Here is a 19482-nt window from a genome sequence, read left to right as displayed (position 1 = left end):
GTTAGGGGACGGTTTGGCCGGCCCGGATGTCCTTGTCCCATCGCGCTCTAGCGACTCCTGTGGCGGGCCAGGTGCATGCACGCTGGCACGGTTGCCAGTTGTACGGCGTTTCCTCCAACACATTGGTGCAGCTGGCTTCCGGGTTAAGCGAGCATTGTGTCAAGGAGCAGTGCGGCTTGGCGGGGTTGTGTTTCGGAGGAGGCACGGCTTCCGACCTTCGCCTCTCCCGAGTCCGTACAGAAGTTGTAGCGATTGGACAAGACTGTAACTACCAATTGGATACCACGAAAAGGGGTAAAAAAAAAAATCAGGTAAACCGATTCAAAGCCGTTTCATCGCAGCACATGACGTGCTGTTTTGTCTGAAAGCTCTTAGAAACTCTTCTAAATGATAAGAGCCTCTATTATGGTTAGTGAGCCTGCAGGGAAAACAGTGGCTGCACGGGCGGGCAAATCATGAACTTAACCCATTTCCCCCTGTCACAGTGAACAGAAACCCAGAGCATTGTTCTGATCACAAACAGAGCCTCTACCCTTATAGAACAATTCTCTCCGACCCTTTTCCAGGTGTTGTCAACCAAACTTGAGAGACATTTCACCACTGTAGACCTCGGCAAACAATGATTTGAAACTGTCCCCTTAGGCAGTGTGACAGCACTGGCTCCCCCAACTGTCTCCCCTAGTCAGTGAGAGCACTGGCTCCCCAAACTGTCCCCCTTAGTCAGTGTAACAGCACTGGCTCCCACAACTGTCCCCCTTAGTCAGTGAGAGCACTGGCTCCCCCTTAGTCAGTGTAACAGCACTGGCTCCCTGTCCCCCTTAGTCAGTGTAAGAGCACTGGCTCCCCCAACTGTCCCCCTTAGTCAGTGAGAGCACTGGCTCCCCAAACTGTCCCCCTTAGTCAGTGTAACAGCACTGGCTCCCCCTTAGTCAAGCACTGCTCCCCCCCCTTAGTCAGTGAGAGCACTGGCTCCCCCAACTGTCCCCCTTAGTCAGTGTAGTCAGTGAGCACTGGCTCCCCCCCCAACTGTCCCCCTTAGTCAGTGTAACAGCACTGGCTCCCCCAACTGTCCCCCTTAGTCAGTGAGATCACTGGCTCCCCCAACTGTCCCCCTTAGTCAGTGAGAGTGTCTCCCCCAACTGTCCCCCTTAGTCAGTGAGAGCACTGGCTCCCCCAACTGTCCCCCTTAGTCACTGAGAGCATTGGCTCCCCCAACTATCCCCCTTAGTCTGTGAGGGCACTGGCTCCCCCAACTGTCCTCCTTAGTCAGTGTAACAGCACTGGCTCCCCCAACTGTCCCCCTTAGTCAGTGAGAGCACTGGCTCCCCCAACTGTCCCCCTTAGTTAGTGTAACAGCACTGGCTCCCCACACTGTCCCCCCTAGTCAGTGAGAGCACTGGCTCCCCCAACTGTCCCCCTTAGTCAGTGAGAGCACTGGCTCCCACAACTGTCCCCCTTAGTCAGTGAGAGCACTGGCTCCCCCAACTGTCCCCCTTAGTCAGTGAGAGCACTGGCTCCCCCAGCACTGTCTCCCCCTGTCCCCCTTAGTCAGTGAGAGCACTGGCTCCCCCAACTGTCCCCCTTAGTCAGTGAGAGCATTGGCTCCCCCAACTGTCCCCCTTAGTCAGTGAGAGCACTGGTTCCCCCAACTGTCCCCCTTAGTCAGTGAGAGCACTGGCTCCCCCAACTGTCCCCCTTAGTCAGTGAGAGCACTGGCTCCCCCAACTGTCCCCCTTAGTCACTGAGAGCACTGGCTCCCCCAACTGTCCCATCTTAGTCACTGAGAGCACTGGCTCCCCCAACTGTCCCCCTTAGTTAGTGAGAGCACTGGCTCCTCCAACTGTCCCCCCTAGTCACTGAGAGCACTGGCTCCCACAACTCTCCTATGCTCTCTAAAATTAAACAATCGAGGGCGACACACACACACACACACACATGATGAAGCACAGTTGACCACCACACAAAGAGACCCAGCTGCCAGCTCATAGCCTGTGTGTTTATAGGCCCCGGGGTCCAGGCCTACGTGTTCCTCCACCCCTTTCAGCTGTGCTGATGAAATACCTTGCATTCCTTCCTGGAATAGAGAGGCCACGGAAGCAGGCTGCCACAGCCCTGCGGGGCTTTGCCCGGTTGAAGGCAATGCAGTCGTAATAGTCATCAGTGGAGGCAGGGTTGACAGGCATGGCTGCATTTAACAAGGATTTGTTTGTTTTAGAGCGATATACAGGTAACTGCCAAAATAAAGGAAACACCTTATGTCACCTTGGTATCGGTTCCACAAGTGTCTGGAACTGATTCTTCCATCATTTGTTGTTTTGTTAATGGTGGTGCAAAACTCTGCCTCGGGTGCAGCTCCAGAATCTCCCAGACGTTTTCAATTTGGTTGAGATCTGGTGACTGAGACGGCCATGGCATGTTTACCTCATTTTCATGCTCATCAAACCATTCAGGGCCCAGCTAGCAATGAGGAATTGGCCCAGAAGTGGCACTGTTCCGGGGGGCCGGAACTGATTGAATCGGGAAGGAATCGGGTGTCGGACTCGGCCCAGAATCAAAATGAATGACTGCCCAGAATCGGCCCAAATACATCGGCCGTTTCCGTCTACACCGGGCCGTTTCCGTCTACACCGGGCCGTTTCCGTCTACACCGGGCCGTTTCCGTCTACACCGGGCCGTTTCCGTCTACACCGGGCCGTTTCCGTCTACACCGGGCCGTTTCCGTCTACACCGGGCCGTTTCCGTCTACACCGGGCCGTTTCCGTCTACACCGGGCCGTTTCCGTCTACACCGGGCCGTTTCTGTCTACACCGGGCCGTTTCCGTCTACACCGGGCCGTTTCCATCTACACCGGGCCGTTTCCTTCTACACCGGGCCGTTTCCGTCTACACCGGGCCGTTTCCATCTACCGGAATTCAGCCAACTTTGCCGGCATCTTACTAGAACCCCCCCAGAAGCGGCCCAATGCAAATTTAAATTTAAATTACTCGATTTAGTCATTTTAAATATTACTGTTAAACATTTTATGCATACAAATTATACCCATCCACCCCCAAAAAATTATGTCGGAGGAATCACCATACACCTGGTGACCGTGTCAGTCAGTGTGCATGCGCCTGGCCTGTCACAGGAGTTGCTACAGCACGATGGGACAAGGACATCCCGGCCAGGCTAAAATCTCCCCTAACTTGGACGACGCTGGGCCAATTGTGAGTCACCTCATGGGTCTCACGGTTGCGGCTAGCATCGAACCAGCATCTGTAGCAACACAATTTACATTGTGATGCCGTGTTTAAGACCGCTGCGCCACTCGGGGAGGATCCATCAACAAAGTTTTTAATGCTTATCAATTGCATTGCACAAAGTATCAAAATACTAAAATGCTACACAGGACTCAGAATTTAATTTAAATGTTAATTGTATTTTTTCACAGAAACAATGAGAAAATATGGAAAAAATAATAATGAAATGTTAATTATATAAAGCAGGCTGTGTAATCATCTGCCAGGAGTAGCCCCAAACGGCCCGAGACCCAAGTAATACATTTGGGCCAGATAACTCACACCGGAATCGGCCCGAGCTCAATCCCCGCTTCCTAGCCATAAGTAATACTGCCGAAGGTGGCCAAGTCTCGGGCCACATGATGTCGGTCGAGTCTGACTCTCAGCCGGAATCGGCCCAGATCCACTGTGCTCGCTGGGGGACTAGTCGTACCCTGTGGATGAGGGCATTATCATCCAATGGGCGCATAGCCATGGTTGCCAAAATAATGGCTACCATAATATAATAATGGCCTACCATAATATAATAATGGCCTACCATAATATAATAATGGCCTACCATAATATAATAATGGCCTACCATAATATAACAATGGCCTACCATAATATAACAATGGCCTACCATAATATAATAATGGCCTACCATAATATAATAATGGCCTACCATAATATAATAATGGCCTACCATAATATAATAATGGCCTACCATAATATAATAATGGCCTACCATAATATAATAATGGCCTACCATAATATAACAATGGCCTACCCAGCATTTTTATACAGTGCATTCTGAAAGTATTCAGACCCCTTGACTTTTTCCACATTTTGTTAAATGTTACAGCCTTATTCTAAAATGGATTAAATAAAACAAATTGCTCATCAATCTATATACAATGTAGGTTTTGTGGTGGTGCTTTAGGTGATTCATTTGATATAGGGGTGGTGCTGGCGGTGATTCATTTGATATAGGGGTGGTGCTGGCGGTGATTCATTTGATATAGGGGTGGTGCTGGAGATGATTCATTTGATATAGGGGTGGTGCTGGAGGTGATTAATTTGATATAGGGGTGGTGCTGGAGGTGATTAATTTGATATAGGGGTGGTGCTGGAGGTGATTCATTTGATATAGGGGTGGTGCTGGAGGTGATTCATTTGATATAGGGGTGGTGCTGGAGGTGATTCATTTGATATAGGGGTGGTGCTGGAGGTGATTCATTTGATATAGGGGTGGTGCTGGAGATGATTCATTTGATATAGGGGTGGTGCTGAAGATGATTCATTTGATATAGGGGTGGTGTTGGAGGTGATTCATTTGATGTTGTGTGTGGGAGAACAGCTGTTTATGGTAGTAAAGTGCTTTTTATCTGCAAATAATTTTGAGCACTTTGTCACTTTAGATCTGACAGAAAGTGATTTGGTTTTCCCAAGGAATAGATTATAGCTTGAGTAAGGAATAGATTATACTCCTAGTAAGGAATAGATTATGGTCCTAGTAAGGAATAGATTATGGTCCTAGTAAGGAATAGATTATACTCCTAGTAAGGAATAGATTATAGTCCCAGTAAGGAATATATTATACTCCTAGTAAGGAATATATTCTAGTCCTAGTAAGGAATATATTATACTCCTAGTAAGGAATATATTATAGTCCTAGTAAGGAATAGATTCTAGTCCTAGTAAGGAATAGATTATAGTCCTAGTAAGGAATAGATTATAGTCCTAGTAAGGAATAGATTATAGTCCTAGTAAGGAATAGATTCTAGTCCCAGTAAGGAATAGATTATAGTCCTAGTAAGGAATAGATTATAGTCCCAGTAAGGAATGGATTATAGTCCTAGTAAGGAATAGATTATAGTCCTAGTAAGAAGAGATTCTAGTCCTAGTAAGGAATAGATTCTAGTCCTAGTAAGGAATAGATTCTAGTCCTAGTAAGGAAGAGATTCTAGTCCTAGTAAGGAATAGATTCTAGTCCTAGTAAGGAATAGATTCTAGTCCTAGTAAGGAATAGATTCTAGTCCTAGTAAGGAATAGATTATAGTCCCAGTAAGGAATAGATTATAGTCTTTATAAGAAATAGATTATAGCTCTAGTAAGGAATAGATTATAGTCCTAGTAAGGAAGAGATTCTAGTCCCAGTAAGGAATGGATTATAGTCCTAGTAAGGAATAGATTATAGTCCTAGTAAGGAATAGATTATAGTCCTAGGAAGGAATGATGTCGTCTTCCACGTGTAATGTTAGCCACTTGACATGTCTTTGGTAGCTTTTATGTGTGTGAATGTACTGAATGTGTCGTGTGTGTGTGTGTATCCATGCCAGCTCTAGTTTAATAATAATCCTCTCCATTGGTGTCAGTGGTTTTGAAACCCTAGCTGCTGTTAAGACTGGGTGGTGAAAGGCCATGAAAGCCCCCCATCAATGAAGAACACATCATGAAAGGCCCCATCAATGAAGAACACATCATGAAAGGCCCCCATTAATGAAGAACACATCATGAAAGGCCCCCATCAATGAAGAAGAACATTAATATCATGAAAGCCCCCCATCAATGAAGAACATATCATGAAAGCCCCCCCATCAATGAAGAACATATCATGAAAGGCCCCCCATCAAGGAACAACACATCCCTTTATCAATGTCCCTCCTTCCTGCTGTCACATTCCTGTCCACTTCTCAAATGGCATTTTGTTTCTTATGGGCCCTGGTCAAATGTAGTGCACTACATAGGGAATAGGGCTCTGGTCTAAAGTAGTGTACTACATAGGGAATAGGGCCCTGGTCAAATGTAGTGCACTACATAGGAAATAGGGCCCTGGTCAAATGTAGCGCACTACATAGGGAATAGAGAGCCGTTTGGGGGCAGCCCTGCTGGGCTCCTACAGTCCAGCTCTCCCTCCCAGGACAGCTGCTCTCTCTCTCTTCACATGTGTGCTATTCCGGGCAAAGATCTTTAAATAGACTCTCTGTTTCACAGTCTGTGCCCCCCCCTTACCAACAAGTGCCGTCAGCTCTTCAAGCCAAGGGCTTAGAGTGCTTGCGAGTCAGCAACTGTCCCACTGTTTATTCCTATTCCTCTCTCTCTGTCTCTCTCTCCCTCTCCATATCTCTCTCCCTCTCTCTCGCTCTCTCCCACTCCATATCTCTCTATTTCTCTCACTCTATCCCACTCCATATCTTTCTCCCCCTCTCTTTCTCTCTTACTCTCTCCCACTCCATATCTCTCTCTCCCTCTCTCTCTGTCTCACTCTCTCTCCCACTCCATATCTCTCTCTGTCTCTCACTCTCTCCCACTCCCTATCTCCCTCTCTCTGTCTCACTCTCTCTCCCACTCTCTCTCTCTCTCTCTCTCTCTCTCGCTCTCTCCCACTCCATATCTCTCTCTCCATATCTCTCTCTCTCTTACTCTCTCCCACTCCATATCTCTCTCTCTCACTCTCTCTCCCACTCCATATCTCTCTCCCTCTCTCACTCTTTCTCCCACTCCATATCTCTCTCTCCCTCTCTCTCTGTCTCTCGCTCTCTCCCACTCCATATCTTTCTTTCTTTCTTTTTCTCTCTCGCTCTCTCCAACTCCATATCTCTCTCCATCGCTCTCTTTCTCTTGCTCCATCCCACTCCATATCTTTCTTTCTTTTTCTGTCTTGCTCTCTCTCCCATTCCCTATCTCTCTCTCACCCCCCGTCTTTCTCACCCCCTGTTGAGTAACTGACCTCCCATATGGTTTGCAAAGGCTCTATGATGCCCTCCTTTGAAATGAAACCATTTTCATAGATTGAGCCATCTAACCGTTGAATTAATCCAGCATGTCTGTTCTGTGTAACCATACTCTTAACCAAAGCACATGTACTTATATTACCAGAGCTTAGCGTAGCTTCTTGTTTCTTGTTGTTGAAACTGGAATGACATCAAATGTGTGTCAAGTGGCCTATTTAATGGTCCCCAGGTCCCCATTTTAGAGTTTGGGGTCAATTCCTTTGCCATGCCTTATAGAAAACCAAAGGGCCCGTTTCAATTACAAAAATTACATTTGAAATCATTTACACCTGCCGACTTGAACCAGAAGTATTTTTATTTTGTCCTCAACAGAAAGAAATGAATAAGAAGGGGATGAAACGAGCAGAGTGTCCTTGTCCTTTCATCCGTGTGTCCCTGTTTGTGTTCCACCCTCTATTTAGGGTCAGTCTCACCCTTGTCTCCCCATGCTCTCAACCCTCTTTCAGTTGAAGGCATTCAGTTGTTCACCCGACTAGATATCCCCATGTACCCTTTCCCTTCTTCCACCTACCCCTCTATGTTCAGTGTGTTACCTTACGTTCACGTGTTTCGAACATCTGAGATGAACTCCAGTTGCTCGGCAACCCAGCAAAGAGAAAAATATTTAGCGCAGGCCTAATAACTACGGTGAGTGACGCAAACGACACTTATAATCGTCTTTTAAGGGCTCTATTCAGTCTGTAACGCTGAAGTGGTACAGTTTTGCGTGACAGAAATGTAAAAGTCATTTTAGATTGAGCTGACATATGCACCGTTTATCGTGAATGTGGTCTCCGCCAACGCGGGAATGTTGCCTTTAAATTTCAATGGGGCTTCAGCTCTGAACTTCCGCTTTACGGATTGAATAGAGCCCAAAGTCTTCCTTTAGTGGTCTAGCTAGATCTTCTTAACATTTAGCCCTGAAAATACTTGTCAGTGCATCAGATCCTAGCCATACCTCCATATGAATAACAGTCATACCTCCATATGAATAACAGCCATACCTCCATATGAATAACAGTCATACCTCCATATGAATAACAGTCATACCTCCATATGAATAACAGCCATACCTCCATATGAATAACAGCCATACCTCCATATGAATAACAGTCATACCTCCATATGAATAACAGTCATACCTCCATATGAATAACAGCCATACCTCCATATGAATAACAGCCATACCTCCATATGAATAACCTCCATAGTCATACCTCCATATGAATAACAGCCATACCTCCATATGAATAACAGGCCATACCTCCAATAACAGTCATACCTCCATATGAATAACAGCCATACCTCCATATGAATAACAGTCATACCTCCATATGAATAACAGCCATAACCTCCATATGAATAACAGTAATACCTCCATATGAATAACAGCCATACCTCCATATGAATAACAGCCATACCTCCATATGAATAACAGCCATACCTCCATATGAATAACAGTCATACCTCCATATGAATAACAGCCCTACCTCCATATGAATAACAGCCATACCTCCATATGAATAACAGCCATACCTCCATATGAATCCATACCTCCATATGAATAACAGCCATACCTCCATATGAATAACAGCCATACCTCCATATGAATAACAGCCATACCTCCATATGAATAACAGCCATACCTCCATATGAATATGAATAACAGCCATACCTCCTCCATATGAATAACAGCCATACCTCCATATGAATAACAGAATAACAGCCATACCTCCATATGAATAACAGCCATACCTCCATATGAATAACATGAATAACAGTCATACCTCCATATGAATAACAGCCATACCTCCATATGAATAACAGCCATACCTCCATATGAATAACAGTCATACCTCCATATGAATAACAGCCATACCTCCATATGAATAACAGCCATACCTCCATATGAATAACATACCTCCATATGAATAACATACCTCCATATGAATAACAGCCATACCTCCATATGAATAACAGCCATACCTCCATATGAATAACAGCCACCTCCATATGAATAACAGCCATACCTCCATATGAATACCTCCATATGAATAACAGCCATACCTCCATATGAATAACAACCTCCATATGAATCATACCTCCATATGAATAACAGCCAACCTCCATATGAATAACAGCCATACCTCCATATGAATAACAGCCATACCTCCATATGAATAACAGTCATACCTCCATACCTCCATATGAATAACAGCCATACCTCCATATGAATAACAGCCATACCTCCATATGAATAACAGCCATACCTCCATATGAATAACAGCCATACCTCCATATGAATAACAGCCATACCTCCATATGAATAACAGTCATACCTCCATATGAATAACAGCCATACCTCCATATGAATAACAGCCATACCTCCATATGAATAACAGCCATACCTCCATATGAATAACAGCCATACCTCCATATGAATAACAGCCATACCTCCATATGAATAACAGCCATACCTCCATACCTCCATATGAATAACAGCCATACCTCCATATGAATAACAGTCATACCTCCATATGAATAACAGCCATACCTCCATATGAATAACAGCCATACCTCCATATGAATAACAGCCATACCTCCATATGAATAACAGTCATACCTCCATATGAATAACAGCCATACCTCCATATGAATAACAGTCATACCTCCATATGAATAACAGCCATACCTCCATATGAATAACATATGAATAACATACCTCCATATGAATAACAGCCATACCTCCATATGAATAACAGCCATACCTCCATATGAATAACAGTCATACCTCCATATGAATAACAGCCATACCTCCATATGAATAACAGCCATACCTCCATATGAATAACAGCCATACCTCCATATGAATAACAGCCATACCTCCATATGAATAACAGCCATACCTCCATATGAATAACAGCCATACCTCCATATGAATAACAGCCATACCTCCATATGAATAACAGCCATACCTCCATATGAATAACAGCCATACTTCCATATGAATAACAGCCATACCTCCATATGAATAACAGCCATACCTCCATATGAATAACAGTCATACCCCCATATGAATAACAGCCATACCTCCATATGAATAACAGCCATACCTCCATATGAATAACAGTCATAAATGAATAAAGTCAACCTCCATATGAATAACAGCCATACCTCCATATGAATAACAGTCATACCTCCATATGAATAACAGCCATACCCCCATATGAATAACAGCCATACCTCCATATGAATAACAGCCATACCTCCATATGTGACGACCCTCCCACTGTCTGCCGTATTCTGTCTTTGTTCTTGTTTCCTTATTAGGATGCCGGTGGGCGGAGTTGGGGAGGGTCGTCAGCTACATGGGAAACACCTGGGCCAAGTGTGTCCCAGGATAAATAGACCTCTTCCACATTCATGGAAGAGACTCTCTCCATGCAGACACCTTTGTAGATTGTGTTGTGGTTCTTGGTGGCCTATTGTTTAAATGCATTGGCACCTTTCAACACCTTGCATTATCACATTCATGCATGCAAAACACTCACTTACACTACTGATTACACACACCATTGTATATTTTCCTTAGTTGCTTTGGTTAATAAATATATATTTTGTTACTCCTTATCTCCACGTTGTCTCCCTTTGTTACGGGCTTTGAGCCGGTTCGTGACAAGTGGGGGCTCGTCCAGGATCTTTGAACTATTGGTTTGGGAGACCGTGGAGGTACGTGTTTGGTTTGCATATTGTGTTTGAGTTTGATAGGCCCAGTATTGGTTGCTTTTGTTGCTTGGTTTGTGTGCTGCGTTGGAGAGAGATAATGGTTAGTTTCCAGGCCCTGCCTAGCCTGAACTCTTGTTCTGCTTTCTGTTGGGAAGTCAGTCTGAGGAGGTGAGTAAATCGGCTGTGTACCTCGGTAGGAGATTTGTGTAGGGTAGTGGAACTTGCTACCTGGAGCTATAGCCTTTTACCCCTGATAGGCTTAGCGACGTGTTTCATTTTTGGACATGTTTGGCATGGTTAAATGTTTGTTATTTTTGTGTGGTGTCTGTGGACTGAGCAGTTGTCTCGGGGCACATCCGTGGCTTGGTGGAATTTGCCAGCATGCTGGGGAGTTTTTCCTTGCCAGCGGGCTACAGTGCGTAAATTCCCACCGCAAATCTGCACGAAGACTAGGGTTGAGTTATTGTAGGTTTGGGGAAGCTCCATATCTCATCTCTCTTCTGTGGTGCTCAGGGTGATTGTCATTTCTCTGGTTGTGGTCTGATGTGCTCAGCAGAGGGGTTGAGCAAGATTATTTACTTTACTTATGACTATGGTGTCTCATGTACACAAGTTCATTCGCTTTCCATCAGAGGACCTGTTAGAATTATGTACTAAAGAACAGCTGTTGAAGATGGCTGAACACTACAAGGTTAAATGATTGAAATTAGTGAAATTATGAATCGTTGGAAGTGACTATGAATCGTTGGAAGTGACTATGAATCGTTGGAAGTGACTATGAATCGTTGGAAGTGACTATGAATCGTTGGAAGACTATGAATCTATGAATCGTTGGAAGTGACTATGAATCGTTGGAAGTGACTATGAATCGTTGGGAGTTGTAAAAATTAAGGACCCTGATGTTCTTTTCGTTGGAGTTTATAGCTGTTGTGGTCTTTTGTGCCATGTTACTGAATGTTTACGTGACTGACCATTGGTTGGGGTTGTCATCTTCTAGCTTTCCTGTCTGTTCCCTCCTGGTCTTGTGTTCTTCTTTCCTCTTAAATATTGCTTCCTATGCGCAAAGGTTGCTGAGGTCTGGGGAGGAGGAGGTTGGTTGGTGCAGGTGGAGGTGTGAACACATAACCCCTCGTCAATTTGGGACGCAGAGGCTGTGTCAATTTGGGACGCAGAGGCTGTGTCAATTTGGGACGCAGAGGCTGTGTCAATTTGGGACGCAGTGGCTGTGTCAATTTGGGACGCAGGGGCTGTGTCAATTTGGGACGCAGGTGGCTGTGTCAATTTGGGACGCAGAGGCTGTGTCAATTTGGGACGCAGTGGCTGTGTCAATTTGGGACGCAGGGCTGTGTCAATTTGGAAGCTGTGTCAATTTGGGACGAGGGGCTGTGTCAATTTGGGACGCAGAGGCTGTGTCAATTTGGGACGCAGTGGCTGTGTCAATTTGGGACGCAGTGGCTGTGTCAATTTGGGACGCAGTGGCTGTGTCAATGGCTTGTCAATTTGGGACGCAGTGGCTGTGTCAATTTGGGACACAGTGGCTGTGTCAATTTGGGACACAGTGGCTGTGTCAATTTGGGACGCAGTGGCTGTGTCAATTTGGGACACAGTGGCTGTGTCAATTTGGGACACAGTGGCTGTGTCAATTTGGGACGCAGTGGCTGTGTCAATTTGGGACGCAGAGGCTGGTATGTTCCGGGGTCCTTGTTGGTCCCCGGTTTTATGGGGGGGAATGTGACGACCCTCCCACTCTGTCTGCCGTATTCTGTCTTTGTTCTTGTTTCCTTATTAGGATGCCGGTGGGCGGAGTTGGGGAGGGTCGTCAGCTACATGGGAAACACTTGGGCCAAGTGTGTCCCAGGATAAATAGACCTCTTCCACATTCATGGAAGAGACTCTCTCCATGCAGACACCTTTGTAGATTGTGTTGTGGTTCTTGGTGGCCTATTGTTTAAATGCATTGGCACCTTTCAACACCTTGCATTATCACATTCATGCATGCAAAACACTCACTTACACTACTGATTACACACACCATTGTATATTTTCCTTAGTTGCTTTGGTTAATAAATATATATTTTGCTACTCCTTATCTCCACGTTGTCTCCCTTTGTTACGGGCTTTGAGCCGGTTCGTGACACATATGAATAACAGCCATACCTCCATATGAATAACAGTCATATCTCCATATGAATAACAGCCATACCTCCATATGAATAACAGCCATACCTCCATATGAATAACAGCCATACCTCCATATGAATAACAGCCATACCTCCATATGAATAACAGCCAACCTCCATATGAATAACAGCCAACCTCCATATGAATAACAGCCATACCTCCATATGAATAACAGCCATACATCCATAAGAATAACAGTCATACCTCCATATGAATAACAGCCATACCTCCATATGAATAACAGCCATACCTCCATATGAATAACAGTCATACCTCCATATGAATAACAGCCATACCTCCATATGAATAACAGCCATACCTCCATATGAATAACAGCCATACCTCCATATGAATAACAGCCATACCTCCATATGAATAACAGCCATACCTCCATATGAATAACAGCCATACCTCCATATGAATAACAGCCAACCTCCATATGAATAACAGCCATACATCCATAAGAATAACAGTCATACCTCCATATGAATAACAGCCATACCTCCATACCTCCATATGAATAACAGTCATACCTCCATATGAATAACAGTCATACCTCCATATGAATAACAGCCATACCTCCATATGAATAACAGCCATACCTCCATATGAATAACAGTCATACCTCCATATGAATAACAGCCATACCTCCATATGAATAACAGCCATACCTCCATATGAATAACAGTCATACCTCCATATGAATAACAGCCATACCTCCATATGAATAACAGCCATACCTCCATATGAATAACAGCCATACCTCCATATGAATAACAGCCATACCTCCATATGAATAACAGCCATACCTCCATATGAATAACAGTCATACCTCCATATGAATAACAGCCATACCTCCATATGAATAACAGTCATACCTCCATATGAATAACAGCCATACCTCCATATGAATAACAGCCGTACCTCCATATGAATAACAGTCATACCTCCATATGAATAACAGCCATACCTCCATATGAATAACAGCCATACCTCCATATGAATAACAGCCATACCTCCATATGAATAACAGCCATACCTCCATATGAATAACAGCCATACCTCCATATGAATAACAGCCATACCTCCATATGAATAACAGCCATACCCCCATATGAATAACAGCCATACCTCCATATGAATAACAGCCATACCTCCATATGAATAACAGCCATACCTCCATATGAATAACAGCCATACCTCCATATGAATAACAGCCATACCTCCATATGAATAACAGTCATACCTCCATATGAATAACAGTCATACCTCCATATGAATAACAGCCATACCTCCATATGAATAACAGTCATACCTCCATATGAATAACAGTCATACCTCCATATGAATAACAGCCATACCTCCATATGAATAACAGTCATACCTCCATATGAATAACAGCCATACCTCCATATGAATAACAGCCATACCTCCATATGAATAACAGTCATACCTCCATATGAATAACAGCCATACCTATATGAATAACAGTCATACCTCCATATGAATAACAGTCATACCTCCATATGAATAACAGCCATACCTCCATATGAATAACAGTCATACCTCCATATGAATAACAGTCATACCTCCATATGAATAACAGCCATACCCTGAATAACCCTCCATAAATAACACACTTGCCTCCATATGAATTTTGTATACCTCCATATGAATAACAGCCATACCTCCATATGAATAACAGTCTCCATACCTCCATATGAATAACAGCCATACCTCCATATGAATAACAGTCATACCTCCATATGAATAACAGCCATACCTCCATATGAATAACAGCCATACCTCCATATGAATAACAGCCATACCTCCATATGAATAACAGTCATACCTCCATATGAATAACAGTCATACCTCCATATGAATAACAGTCATACCTCCATATGAATAACAGCCATACCTCCATATGAATAACAGCCATATGAATAACCTCCATATGAATAACAGTCATACCTCCATATGAATAACAGCCATACCCCCATATGAATAACAGCCATACCTCCATATGAATAACAGTCATACCTCCATATGAATAACAGCCATACCTCCATATGAATAACAGCCATACCTCCATATGAATAACAGTCATACCTCCATATGAATAACAGCCATACCTCCATATGAATAACAGTCATACCTCCATATGAATAACAGCCATACCTCCATATGAATAACAGTCATACCTCCATATGAATAACAGTCCTACCTCCATATGAATAACAGCCATACCTCCATATAAATAACAGCCATACCAGTTATGAATAACAGCCATACCTCCATATGAATAACAGCCATACCTCCATATAAATAACAGCCATACCTCCATATGAATAACAGTCATACCTCCATATGAATAACAGCCATACCTCCTGTGAAGGTAGGATTCTGATTGGGTCTAGTGGGTCTTGATGTCGCCATGGAAACTACCACCTTGCTGAAAACCATTAATTAATTACAGTGATCTGTGTGCAGAGACTAGGCCTTGTCTGATTCATTCAGCCTTTCCCTGTTGCCACGGTGAAAAGTTGTTGCTGTGCCGTTTTTAGCAGAAAAAAACGTTGATTGAACTTCGCTAATTTAAGTCACATGGCTACAGTATATCAGACTTCTTGGTGTTGTTTTGATCCTGGCTATACCCCTCACACATAAAACTTTCCCATACTTGACTTCGGCCTCCATTTAATGAAAAGATACACTATTAAAAATGTAATTTACTGTACAGAAATATGTACACACTCAGGGGCGCAACTTTGGTTATAGTCGGGGGGACATAAATTTGAAAAAAATTAGACAGCCCACCCGACCGCTTGGAGACGTCCTCATGGTCCTAAAGCACACACTTGCCTCGTTTTGTATCACATTCCAAAGATAAAACTGGGGATGACAAAAAATGCAATTTCAGAATGTGGGGGTTGGGGGGGGGTGAAATGTCCCCTGTCTCCAGTGAAAGCTGCGTCTCTGTGCACACTATCTGTGGTGGCAGAGAAGCCATAGTAAAGGTGTATAGTAGCCACCTTGCCTGTGTGTGCACTGAACCAAAGGGTTAGCGGAGATACCTCCTCAGTTGTACAACTGAAATGTGTCTTCCGCATTTAACCCAACTTCCTCTTAATCAGAGAGGTGCCGGAGGGGGGGGGGGGGGGTTCCGTAATCAACTTTCACGTCTTCGGCACCCGGGGAACAGCTTTTCACCTTGTCAGTTTAGGGATTTGTTAAGGGAATTTGTATCAATGATGACTAATTATGTATACATTTCAATCAGGACTGACTCGTCCAAATGCTATTATGTACTGTACATATATGAATTTTCTCTCTTGCTCCCATTCCCAATTGTATATAATATAGTCAGGAGTTTAGAACAGTGCTTTGGTACAAATGAATGAACTATCTCCAGATGGCAGGGATGGACTATCTCTAGACTGTCTAGAATGCTATCTACACGGACTGACCTTGGCTACAGGCGAGGAGGGAAGGCTCGAGAACTATAGGGCCTCTCTACCGGTGTCATGAAGAGATAGAACATTTAGAAAACGCTGATGTCATTTTCAGTTTATAACCTGTGGAAAAATGTGTATATACCCAGTACTCTTTTGAATTAAACGCTGTTACCTGACTTTTAAGACCGGGGCTCTGTCCATTCTTATAAAAATATTGGGTCTTACAAACCCTTCAAATGCATTGACAGAGTATTTAATTCTGATTGGGAAATAATACAGGGGAATTTAGAATTCCTTCAACAGGATTCGATCCAGCAATCTTTCAGTTACTGGCCCAACGCTCTAACCACTAGGCTACCTGCGTATGGGGTACACCAGTTATCTCTCTGTGAGCTGAGCTATCTTGTCTTACATATAGTTGAACACTTCACATACCTTTAAGAATGTTACATTAAAAACTGTGTTTAACTCAATCACAGTACCACCATAACTTCTGTTCTAATGTTACTGCTTGAAATGAGCTTTCAAATAACTCAGAGAAGGTTTCTATTGGGCAATTTTAAGGCTCTATATGCACCACCCAGAGGGGACTACATACACCACCCAGAGGGGACTACACGCAACACCCAGAGGGGACTACACGCACCACCCAGAGGGGACTACATGCACCACTCAGAGGGGACTACATTCACCACCCAGAGGGAACTACACTCACCACCCAGAGGGGACTACATGCACCACCCAGAGGGGACTACATACACCACCCAGAGGGGACTACATGCACCACCCAGAGGGGACTACATACACCACCCAGAGGGGACAACATTCACCAGCCAGAGGGGACTACATACACCACCCAGAGGGGACTACACTCACCACGCAGAGGGGACTACACTCACCACCCAGAGGGACTACATGCACCACCCAGAGGGGACTACATTCACTACCCAGAGGGGACTATTATTTGAAAATAGAAAAATAGACAGAAGATAGACAGTGCTTTCCATCCGCAAAGATGTGATCTCAGTTTTGTCAGTAACTTACCTTACAGTGGTGATTATGTTGCATTGATAAAGCCTTAAATGCATGACATAAAGAGTCATAATGAAGATATGACTTCTCCTCTTGAGTTCAGAGTAGGAAGCTGGGAAAGTGGAGGCATAGAACCAACAGACAAGACAAGCTATTGTAAGGGAGTGTGTATATTGCATACCTCGTTCTCTACAGTAAGCTCCTGTTTGCCACCCACAGCTGATTGTGGATCAGTGTGGAAGTGGATGTGTGGAATGTGACATGGGCCTGACATGGTGTAAGCACAGCTGTTGTTTCCCCCTGGACACACACTGGACACCCCACAGGAAATACACTGGACACCCCACTGGACACCACACTGGACACCCCACTGGACACCCCACTGGACACCCACTGGACACCCCCCTGGACACACCACTGGACACACCACTGGACACCACACTGGACACCCCACTGGACACCCCACTGGACACCACACTGGACACACACTGGACACCACACTGGACACACACTGGACACCCCACTGGACACACACTGGACACCCCACTGGACACCCCACTGGATACCCCACTGGACACCCCACTGGATACCCCACTGGACACCCCACTGGACACCACTCTGGACACCCCACTGGACACACACTAGACACACACTAGACACACACTAGACACACACTGGACACCACACTGAACACACACTGGACACCCCACTGGACACCCCACTGGACACACACTAGACACACACGACACCACACTGAACACACACTGGACACCCCACTGGACACCCCACTGGACACCACACTGGACATACCCCACTGGACACCACACTGGACACACACTGGACACCCCACTGGACACCCCACTGGACACCCCACTGGACACCCCACTGGACACCACCACACTGGACACCACACTGGACACACACTGGACACTGGACACCACACTGGACACCCCACTGGACACCACACTGGACACCCCACTGGACACCACACTGGACACCACACTAGACACACACTGGACACCACAGACACACACTGGACACCACACTGAACACACACAGGACACCCCACTGGACACCACACTGGACACACACTGGACACCCCACTGGACACACACTGAACACCCCACTGTACACACACTGGACACCCCACTCTACACCACACTGGACACACACTGGACACCCCACTGGACACACTGCCAACTGGCCTCTTGTCCATTGGGTTATGTAACCCGTCTGACCACTATCTGGACTCACAAACACAGTATGTCTCCCTACATGGTGACACGTCCAATAACTTAAACACCTGACTGCTGACATGTAAAACATCAGTGGGCTAATGAAAAAATACCAACAGATTTTAATAAATCTCTCTGTTTGTCTAAGGCCATGTCCCTTCTGTCTAAGGCTATGTCCCTTCTGTCTAAGGCTATGTCCCTTATGTCTAAGGCCATGTCTCTTCTGTCTAAGGCCATGTCCCCTCTGTCTAAGGCCATGTCCCCTCTGTCTAAGGCTATGTCCTTTCTGGCTAAGGCTATGTCCCTTCTGTCTAAGGCTATGTCCCTTCTGTCTAAGGCTATGTCCCTTCTGTCTATGGCCATGTCCCTTCTGTCTAAGGCTATGTCCCTTCTGTCTAAGGCTATGTCCCCTCTGTCTAGAGCTATGTCCCCTTTGTCTAAGGCTATGTCCCTTCTGCCTAGAGCTATGTCTCCTATGCATAGGGCTATGTCTCCTCTGTCTAGAGCTATGTCCCCTCTGTCTAAGGCTATGTCCCTTCTGTCTAAGGCCATGTCTCTTCTGTCTAAGGCCATGTCCCCTCTGTCTAAGGCTATGTCCTTTCTGTCTAAGGCTATGTCCCTTCTGTCTAAGGCTATGTCCCTTCTGTCTAAGGCTATGTCCCTTCTGTCTAAGGCTATGTCCCTTCTGTCTAAGGCTATGTCCCTTCTGTCTAAGGCTATGTCCCCTCTGTCTAGAGCTATGTCCCCTTTGTCTAAGGCTATGTCCCTTCTGCCTAGAGCTATGTCTCCTATGCATAGGGCTATGTCTCCTCTGTCT

The sequence above is a fragment of the Oncorhynchus masou genome, chromosome 28 (genome assembly GCF_036934945.1).
Source record: "Oncorhynchus masou masou isolate Uvic2021 chromosome 28, UVic_Omas_1.1, whole genome shotgun sequence".
NCBI lineage: Eukaryota > Metazoa > Chordata > Actinopteri > Salmoniformes > Salmonidae > Oncorhynchus > Oncorhynchus masou.
Note: the sequence above shows the minus strand (reverse complement) of the source record.